We start from the raw sequence: 11,006 nt of genomic DNA, 5'->3' as shown, positions 1-11,006 counted from the left end.
AACCAAGTTTGGTGAACGTGTTATCTCACGAAGGCCCAGTCAATTTGCCGCCTCGGTCGTGCAATTTGACGCAGATAGACTATTTCCTATAGGGCTTCGTCAAGTCTATGGTCTATGCCAAGAAACCAGCGACGATTGATACACTTCGTACGAATATAACCTGAAATTGCAGCGTTACCGGCCGATTTATGCTTGAAAACCATCGAAAATTTGGTTCAGCGTCTACACCAGTTCCTCAGATTTTGAGATATTAATCCTTTTCTCTTCAGGAAGCTAATTCGACAAATGAATTGTCCATATCGAACTACTATGGCGTATAGCTGCCATACACACTTATCATTCAAACTCAAGTCCCTGTATGAAAAACCTGTTTATTTAGCAATGAAACTTCAACAAATTTAGCGTAGATTATTATTATTTAGCTCAACTATAATCTCCGAACAAATTTTTCAAATCGGACCACTATAGCATAAAGCTGCCATACAAACTATTGGATCAAAATCTTGACTTTTCTTATATGGAAACTTTTTTATTTGTGAAGGGTATTATAACTTCGGTGCAAGTGGGTTTCATGTTTTCTTTTCTTATTTACTTGGTGATTAACATTTGTGAATTTGTCAAGCACGCTTCTTAAATTGCTTGGAAAATATACATACATGTTGTATGTTGTTTATATTTAGCTACAAATTAAGGACTTTATGGTTTTCTGGTAATGAGAATTTATAATGGAAAAGTTATTTGCCGACAATATATATGATTTAATTCACATATATCGGTTCGGTATACTTGTATAATGCCAATATGTATGTTTGTGTTTGTGATTACATTATTAAAGAAATCTCATGACATAACCTAAGTACATATGTATGTATGTTTTGGAGAGGTAACAAGAGACATTGAATTGATATTTTTCTTAATATTGAATTTATTTGATCAATTCATTTTAGTTTGATACCCGTTTGATAATACATAATTCGATGATAATAAAAATGAATTAAAAAATTTTAAGCACTTGGCAGCTCTGCTAAAAAGTATTTTCGTCTCGCCTTTACAGCTACATAAGCTTCTATATTTTGATACCCTTATTGTAATGTAAGCAAAATTTCATTAAAGTTAACAAGCTTAACTTGATCATTTTTTTTAACAGCTAGAAACCCTTCGTATATAACTATATCTCCGAAATGAAGTAGTACTTAAAAAATGTTTCCTGGATTTCATTAATAGTCATATACAATCACCACGGTGGAGTAAAGTCAGCCGGATGTTCGAAAAGCCTGATATTAGGAATATGGGGGCTAGGTCAAGTTTTCGCCCAATTTTATCTATTTTAGGCACAAAAATACACTATAATAATAGGTATATGGGGGCTGAACGAAGTATTGACCCGATTCAACGCATTTTTGACACACAGAGATATTATTATCAGTTAAAGATTCTTTCTGAATTTCAATTATATATTCCATACATTGTCCTGATAGACAGACAGTCATCCGGATTTCAACTTTTCTATATATATATATATAACACCATATCTATCTCTCTTAGTTTTAGGTGATGCGTACAACCGTTAGGTGAACAAAACTATTATACTCTATAGCAACAGGTTGCAAGAGTATAAAACTGGAAAACATCTTAAAAAATATTTTCAACAAACGTTTTTGTAAATGTCTTCACCTGATACCAATTTTGTTAAATTGTTTTAAAATTACGGTGAACACTTTCTTCGAACCACAAATAATCGGCATATTAAATTTCAGTCAAACCGATAGAATCCTCACTATTACGTGACCTATACAGTGGTGTTTTAGACAGTCATCTGTCGAATATACATATATGTCTATACAATTGATTTCAAGTACAAGCATTGTATTACTAGAGAACATTCTCGGAAACCTTGCCATATCATATCACCGAAAAACTACCAGAAAATATAGCGAGTTCGTTTTTCATCTAATAACTTCCTTAGGGTTCAAGCAGTGGCCGATATACTGCCATTTTATCCGTCCTACACTACTCGTTCTAACACTATGCTCAACTATCGATTCGGTGGATTTCCCCTGCTTTTTCGACCTTCGTCACGGCAAGATAATGCAACGTTAACTTTATTCACTATAATCAGCTTTCGAATATTAATTATGGAAATATTTCCGGGTTCCTGTTGTCTCACTCCTGTAGGAACTTTTTCCACTGCGTCTTCCAAATAATGTAAAATTAACAATAGTGTTAACTTCTCTTTCGGAATTTTATATTCGTTGCGACTGTCGATCGACTGGTGTATAGAGCGGCTTTCAAGTTAAAACTCGCTCAACACCATTTAAGTTGATTAAAATCTTCTGTAAATATTTGCTTTGACTGTAGATTGTAATTAACAATTATTGATACAAGTTGTTTGCATATAAGCTTACGAGCTTCTCGAAAGTCGCTTCTTAATTGGTGGCAAAATAAATATTTACATACATACATATGTACATATGGTATTCGTATACCTCATATCAGGCATATCGCAATGATCAGTTGGAGTATTATGTATTCTCGTTCAATTGTCTATGTTTTTCCTTTTTATCTAGTATTATGAACAGTTTAACACACATTAATTGCAAACTTTTTTTAATGCACTTTTATCTTAACAGCTTAAATAAAAAACAAGTAAGGAAGGGCTAAGTTCGGGTGTCACCGAACATTTTATACTCTCGCATGGTAAAGTGATAATCGAGATTTCATTATTCGTCATTTAAATATTTTTCAAATACCGTATTTTTGTAAAGTTTTATTCCGCTATCATCATTGGTTCCTAATGTTTATACTCGTATTATACAGAGAAGGCATCAGATGGAATTCAAAATAGCTTTATATTAGAAGAAGGCGTGGTTGTGAACCGATTTCACCCATATTTCGTACATGTCATCATGGTGTTAAGAAAACATTATATACCGAATTTCATTGAAATCGGTCTAGTAGTTCCTGAGATATGGTTCTTGGTCCATAAGTGGGCGGCGCCACGCCCATTTTCAATTTTTAAAAAAAAGCCTGGATGCAGCTTCCTTCTGCCACTTCTTCCGTAAAATTTAGTGTTTCTGACGTTTTTTATGAGTCGGTTAACGCACTTTTAGTGATTTTCAACATAACCTTTGTATGGGAGGTGGGCGTGGTTATTATCCGATTTCTTCCATTTTTGAACTGTATATGGAAATGCCTTAAAAAAACGGCTCTGTAGAGTTTGGTTGACATAGCTATAGTAGTTTCCGAGATATGTACAAAAAACTTAGTAGGGGGCGGGGCCACGCCCACTTTTCCAAAACAATTGGGTCCAAATATGCCCCTCCCTAATGCGATCCTTTGTGCCAATTTTCACTTTAATATCTTTATTTATGGCTTAGTTATGACACTTTATAGGTTTTCGGTTTCCGCCATTTTGTGGGCGTGGCAGTGGGTCGATTTGGCCCATCTTCGAACTTAACCTTCTTATGGAGCCAAGGAATACGTGTACCAAGTTTCATCATGATATCTCAATTTTTACTCAAGTTACAGCTTGCACGGACGGACGGACAGACGGACGGACAGACAGACATCCGGATTTCGACTCTACTCGTCGCCCTGATCACTTTGGTATATATAACCCTATATCTGACTCTTTTAGTTTTAGGACTTACAAACAACCGTTATGTGAACAAAACTATAATATTCTCGTTAGCAACATTGTTGCGAGAGTATAATTAATAATCCGTATGGCTTGGAAAGCAAAGAGTTTTTAAATCAATTAATAACATATATTTGTGATATTTCTTAAACTTTACGGTTATATATTTATACAATACTCTTTTGTCATTAGCAGTTCTGTAAGTCGCCATATATTATATTGTGTACTGTATAATATATCTGTAATCAATTAATCGACCTTACAGCCATAAGCTGCACCTAAACCTTCAAAAATTTCTTTTGATTTTCAGGAAAGAAACTTTTGAAGGTTTAGGGAGGAAGAGGGAAATATTGAGGACTACTTCGAAGCCGTCTTTTTAAAAGCTTTCCAAGCCTACTTTTCTATTTTTTCCTGAAGATAATGGATGGATGTAATATCTGAAAGGTAAAACTATTTGGTACTCTTAGAAGACCAAAACGGATTCAAGATAGTGTTTTCTGAAGCTAAAGTAGCAGTCTATAAGCACATATTTCTTCCAAGTGCCACAGAAGTGTAATGTCTGGCGAAAGTTGGACAGTGGAGCAGGTTGTGTTCAGCTGTTCCGAACTCATCTTCCTCATTGCAACTTTGACAAATTGCGTGCTCCAAAATCTTTCGCCTCACCACATGAGTGCCAATGGGACTGTTTCCAGTTTTGACGCCATAATTGTAGTAATGTGAGCCTTGCTAAGAAATCGTAGTGTAATAGTGCTTTTATGTTCCATTCTGGACCCGTTGTTTTTTCAAACCCCACAACTGGTTATTGACCAATGCTTGCTGAGCTTACGCAAAGCACGTGGCCTTACACAAATGGTAATGCACTCGTTGACAAGCTTTGAGCTCACTATCAGCGAGGTCAAGGCCTGTATAGCAACTCTTCTATGAATTATGAATCGGCCTGACACATCTGAGACTACAGGGTTTTCTCAAAACGACGCTACAAAAGTATACCCGTAGGGACAGCAAACGACGCCATATTTTTTCTCGATCTTTTGACATTTCTCTTCAGTAAGATTTGCCATTTCATCATGGAAAGATATGCGATCCAAAACGAATCGAAAAAAATGTTCCCGTATCAGTGAGACGAAGAAGTGTCCGTAGTATCGAGAATATTGCTGCCGCTGGCGTATCAATTGAGGAAGACCCAAATCAGTCTCTCACACGTCGTTCTCAAGCGTTGAGCATCTCTGTGACGTCGTTGTGGCGAATTTTGTGAAAAGATCTTGGCCTACATCCTTACAAGATCAAATTTACGCAAGAACTGAAGTCGTATGTTCTGAATTGGGCTGAGCAACAACTTGAAAATGATCCGGATTTTCATCGAAAAATCATCTTCAGCGATGAGGCTCATTTCTGGCTGAATGGCTTCATCAATAAGCAAAATATGCGTTATTGGTCAGGCAGCAATCCACACGTTCTCCATGAGTCATTACATCCGGAAAAAATTACGATTTGGTGTGGAATTGCTCTATGATAATCGAATATTTTTGGCCCCAATTACATAATATGGACTTGGACAATATGTGGTTCCAACAGAAGGGCGCTGCAAGCCACACAGCGAATGTCACAATTGATTTATTGAAAACCAAGTTTGGTGAACGTGTTACCTCACGAAATGACGCAGTCGATTGGCCACCTCGGTCGAGCGATTTGACGCCGTTAGACTATTTCCTGTGAGACCACGTTAAGTCTATGGTCTATGCCAAGAAACCAGCGACGATTGATGAGCTTCGTACGAATATCGAACGTGAAATTGCAGCTGTATCGGCCAATGCTTGAAAACCGTCGAAAATTGGGTTCAGTGTCGGGACTTCTGCAAGCGGGGCCGTGGTGGCCAAGCAAAAGAAATCGAGTTCCATACATAATGGCATCGAATGTACTTCCACAGGCATAGAGAATTTCATAGGTATCCCAAACGTTTTTGTTTTATTTTGTAGCGCTCTTATTGAACAACCCGTTACATACTAGAAAGTGACGTCTCATCCACGACATCGGCATATCGGAGTTGATCGTTTCTTATATAAAAGGTTTTTAGCGTCGAAACTTGAGATAAACGTGATACATATCAGTAGCAGTTTTGCATTCGATTTTGATATGCGGAAACCTATGAGTGTAGCCTTTATAACCGACTTTCTGTTCGCCACAACAGTTTGTGCCGGTCAAACATAAAAACAAATAAGTTTGATCTGACAGCTGAGTTTGAGGTCTGTCAAATTGCAACACTGAAGTTTCAAAACTACGATATACGGTTCCGCATTTACCCAATGCGGAAGCTACCTGTAAATAAGTAGTTTTTTTAATGGATGTACCTCAAAATGTCTCTAAATTTTTATTTTATAAATAAAAAATGTAAACTCAAAAATGCAATCAAATAATAGTGACATTGTTAACCTCAGAAATTTAATTGAAAATTTCTACGTAAATTACTTGTACGTAATTGGCGCTTTAGTAAGAATTTTAACTGTTACAAATTGCAGCAGTTTCCATGAAAATTCCAAACAAATTAACTCAACAACGATTTAAACACGTTTGGAAATCCCAAAAACACCACAAAACTTTTGCTGTCTTATGCGGTTGAGAATTGCAATGAATCTTTACTCTATGCCCTTCACGACACGAAACGCACGTACGCGTCGGCAGTCTCTGAACGGTATTGAACACTCGTGTAAAAAATTTTACTGGTAGTAAATTTGTGTTAAACAACTTGTTGCATAAAAAATCCAAAATAAATGAAACAACAAAAATATGTGTTACGTTCAGTGGAGAACATGTCGGTAGGCTTTTGCACGAAAATTCGCAGAAATTCGCATATTTAAGCGCTGCTTAGCTAGCGTACATATGTATGTATGTATGTATGTGTGCTTTAACGGGCCTAAAATGTAAACAAGGTAAGTATGCATGCAAGTGTGTAACTGCAAGTGCAAATATTTAATTGAAATGCAAAGAGACACGCGTCGCTCACGGCTGCAATCACGGCGCTCACATGACCGACCCTACCCACTGAACGATTAACCGAACGCCACAGCTCACCTGATTGACTGCGCTAACGTGTGTTTGACGTGCCGCATGGCATTAAAATAAAAACGAAGAAGGTGGGACTATAGACGGGCTGAGGCGAAAACTCGATTGACAGACGCTTATTGAGATAAATATGTACATAAAAACATGCATATATTTAAAGGATATATAAAAAAGAGGATGATGTCCACATATTCATGCTACCTTAAAAGTATATAGTACATACTATGCATATGACGGGCTTTCCAATAGGGATGATATGATTTCTAAGTGTCGTTTCGGCGATTTTTAATTCTAATATTCATCGAATTGCTGAAAATTTCGAGCGTAATTTTCTTTACATAATTTTCAAGTGTCAATAAGACAAAGAACGGCTCGAAGTAATGAAAAAATTGCTTCCGTTCAGGCAAGTGTTGCTGAGGACCGCAATTTGTCGATTCCACGACTTTCACAAGAATTGACACTGTCTCAAACCACAAAATCCGTCAGTTGCGAAAGGATTTGGGCTTGCATCGGTATAAAATTGCTCTCATTCAATTACTGAAGCCATTGGAGCACCGTAACCGTCGTCAATTAGCTGATTTTGCCTTGAAACAACTTGAAAACGATAACGATTTCTTTAATAAATCATCTTCACCGTTAAGGCTAACTTTCACCTGAGTGGTGCGGTAAAAAAAAGCTGGCGATTCTGAAGCGAAGAAAATCCACAAATTATTCATGAAAACCATTGCATTCACCAAATTGATAGTTTGGGGTGATTTTTGGTCCGGTGGAACCATCGATCCTCGCTTCTTTCGAAATGAAGCAGGTTTGTATATATTTAGAGCTTTGGCAAATCTATAGCAGATATGCCTTGAGACCAGTAGAGCTCAACATCATAAAATATAAAAAAAGGGCATTGACCGCACAAAATGTAAGCAATGGGTTCAAATATAAACAAGGGTTGCTGTCTCGACTAAATGTAAACAAAGGTTGTGAACTTCATGTAAACAAAAAGGTCGTTGACCTCTTAAAATGTAAACAAAGAGATCATTGACCTCGCAAAACGTAAACAAAGAGATCATTGACCTCGCAAAATGTAAACAAAGGTGCTATTTGTGACATACGACTTGATTTAGTGGAAAAGGTACGCGAAAATTGGAATTTGTTCCTGCAAAAGAAGTCCTGGAGGCCATTTGAATGATGATTCAGAACCTAATTGTTTCGATTCTTCACATTAAATAAAAACCATTTGAATTTCCCTAACAATTAGTGTTTTTTAAAGAAATCTTATTGGAAACCCCTATATAGAGAGGGCATACGATGTTCTATTAAAATATACGTATGTAAGTATATCTACAAAAGTCAAGTCAAGTCTTTGTACAGATATTCATGTTTACTCAGAAGATGAAAAAACCAAAGAACAGACTTGTCTAAAATGAGTCTACAATTTAATAAACATGTACGTATGTATTAATCGATAATAATATCGGTTCATTTAGGGAGATATGTATAAAAATGTCCTTAGACGAACAAAACCGTATATATGTACATTAAACAAAGTGTAACGCTGGGTGTAAATACATAATGATAAAAGACAAACATATGTAGATTGTAGAGGTATGGGCATCATGCCACATGCTGACAATTCGACTCGATACCTCGAAGTTTTAAAAATTCACCGTCTTTTTTTATCATATGTACATATATATATATTTTCACGGATTTATCAGGTATCAGACATAATCCATGGTCAGTTCTATCAGTAGCTCTTCAAGAACTCCAGCTTCAGACTACCAGATCACTGCAGCGTCTTTGAAGCAAAGGTGGCTGCTATCAAGGAATAACATCAAGCTTATTCCATATTACTCTTGTTTGGGTGCCCAGTCACAGCGGAATCGCCGGAAACGGCAAATCCAATTTGAACCCTTACACAAATTCTATCCCATTGGAAGCGCGTTAGAACAACGTTGTCCTCTTGTATTCCAGCGCTGGATCTATGGACCTGCCGTGCGCGCAGCAAGCGCTGGCCAACAACCCTGACTTGTGTGACTGCGAGATTCTTTTGGGATAGAGTGAAACGTAGAAAGTCGTTTAAACTACTTGCTCTTAGCAAAGACAATCTCGCCGCAATTGTTGTTGTTCTAACGGGATATTGATCAATAAATTCACACACTTACGGCTAAATCTTTTATCGGACGCTCTTTGCAAAGCTGTATGGAGGAAGGCGAGTTGGAAAATCTTGCCACTTTCTACTCTATTGTTCGGCTTTTGCCAGACTGTGACCAAAATATGTCGGTGGACACACCTTCAGCGAACCTAGCGAAGTGGCTGGGTTTGATATTAATCGCTTTAAAAATTTTAAATACGCTTCGTCGATCTTTGAGAATCTGATTATCGCTTTTAAGGAGTTTATAGGTAATATTATACAAAGGACCAACGTTCTCAGCTGCCAAGCGTGATACATCGCTTAGGATCAACCCTACTACTTAGCCTAATCTAAGTACATACATATGTTTAAGAGTGTCAGTTATTGATGTTAAGGAACTTCACCTGATGACCTATCGATAAATTTTGCTACGAATTACTTGCTAAAGAAAGTAAGCCTAACATCCTCACCAGATTTGCTTTTGTAGGTGACGGATCTTACATAAATTCAGGTCCTTGTCCTTGTTAACTTATTTCCATTGGGAATTTGGAGATCAAAAAAAAATTAAAAGGACAGTTTTATTTTGCCTTCACCAACTTTGACCGGCTTTAAAACCCATTATGTGTCAGTTACGTACATACATATTGAATCATAAGTTAAGAGGTGTTAAACTTGTGTATTTGTGATGAAGAACTTTCTGCTTGCCGAGTATGTGTGTGATATAAATTAATGACTCGGCACTCAGTCGTGGCAATGTGAGGCCGAGCAGAATCACTTTTTCGTGCCTCTCTTGAGGTCATAAGAAACCAAGTTCCTTATTGCGGACTCAATCAGAATCATTCATCAATAGGACAGGTGACTCTCAATGCTGAAGCCAGCTCTTCTTGGATGTGACACGGATCCTCATCGAACAATATGTTCAATTCAACGTCTTCGCAGCCAAGAAGGCCAAAATCCTTCACGCGGACGGTCGTTCATATCGGAATCGCCGTTTTTGAAGCGATGAAACCAATCAGAGCACATTCTTTCACTTGGAGAGGATTAATTTCGATAAAGCAGACCTCTTTGAATACTTATTATGTAGCTCGAAGCATTGGTAATAGTATGGAAAAGTTAGCTCAGTTTCGCAAGAGATTTTCCCCGCACTTTACTGTGTAATATTTTAAAAGATTAAATTCTCATGTTGTTCATGTACTGTTTCAGAATGAATTTTGCTTAGCGGCAGTAAAATAAGTGCCAAATAACGGTAATAAATCCTAAATGCCAGACAAAAATTCTGATATTTACATACATAGCGCTGATTTGATTATGTCGCCTGATATCGCTGGCATTCGCCTAAACTCATACATATGTATGTATGTATGTATACAAGTATATGCATTAGTATCACCATTTGAATTGCACCACTAAATGTGTCACGCCTTCTCGTTAATAATTAACTTTCTATAATTTTTCCATTAATGATTTTGTTTACTTTTTTATACTCTTTATGATGACGTAGACGAGCAGATTAAAAAATGTTTCTTGGCATTCGTGCGCTACTAGGGTGAGCAAAAAATGGTAAGCAATTTCGAAATGTTTTGAAATGAGCGTAACTGTGTCTTTATGTTTTTTCGAATTATCCATAAATGTATTTGTGGCTGTGTAGTAGTGATCCAGCTGAATGATCTGAGTTATGCTGCCTTACATAGTAGCATGAGTGATGCAAAGTTTTAAGTTTTAAGAAAACTCCACCAGGAAAACTCTGTCGAGGTCACAACGCGGAGTTTAATAACTAACTGATTGCCGTCAACTACACCAGCTATAACCATAACCTCAACCTATTTATCATACATCCATGTTATACAATTTGAACACCTTATATTTGTGATTTTTGAAACCATATGACGTTAGGCGTCCTAGCACCGAACCAAGACAAAACTTTTTGACTACCTCCAGAAATCGGTTTCGGTTTGTGTTACCTCATAGCTAGCACTTTTGGTCCAAGAATCTAAAAGTTGGCACTGTATAGAACTTATCGGGCTCTTCTGGGCAACTCAATCAACAAATAAGCGCTATTTTTACTTAATTAATTCTCTGTTCCCCGCTGAGTTAGATCTACAACACTTTCAAACTCAGGTACGCATTCTGATGCCTATAAAAGTGTTGCTCTGGGGAATTGGTTCCTTTTGAAACGCTCAGCAG

This window comes from Bactrocera neohumeralis, chromosome 2 (genome assembly GCF_024586455.1).
Source record: "Bactrocera neohumeralis isolate Rockhampton chromosome 2, APGP_CSIRO_Bneo_wtdbg2-racon-allhic-juicebox.fasta_v2, whole genome shotgun sequence".
Lineage (NCBI taxonomy): Eukaryota > Metazoa > Arthropoda > Insecta > Diptera > Tephritidae > Bactrocera > Bactrocera neohumeralis.
The sequence above is the reverse complement of the archived record's forward strand: the minus strand, read 5'-3'. Positions refer to the sequence as shown.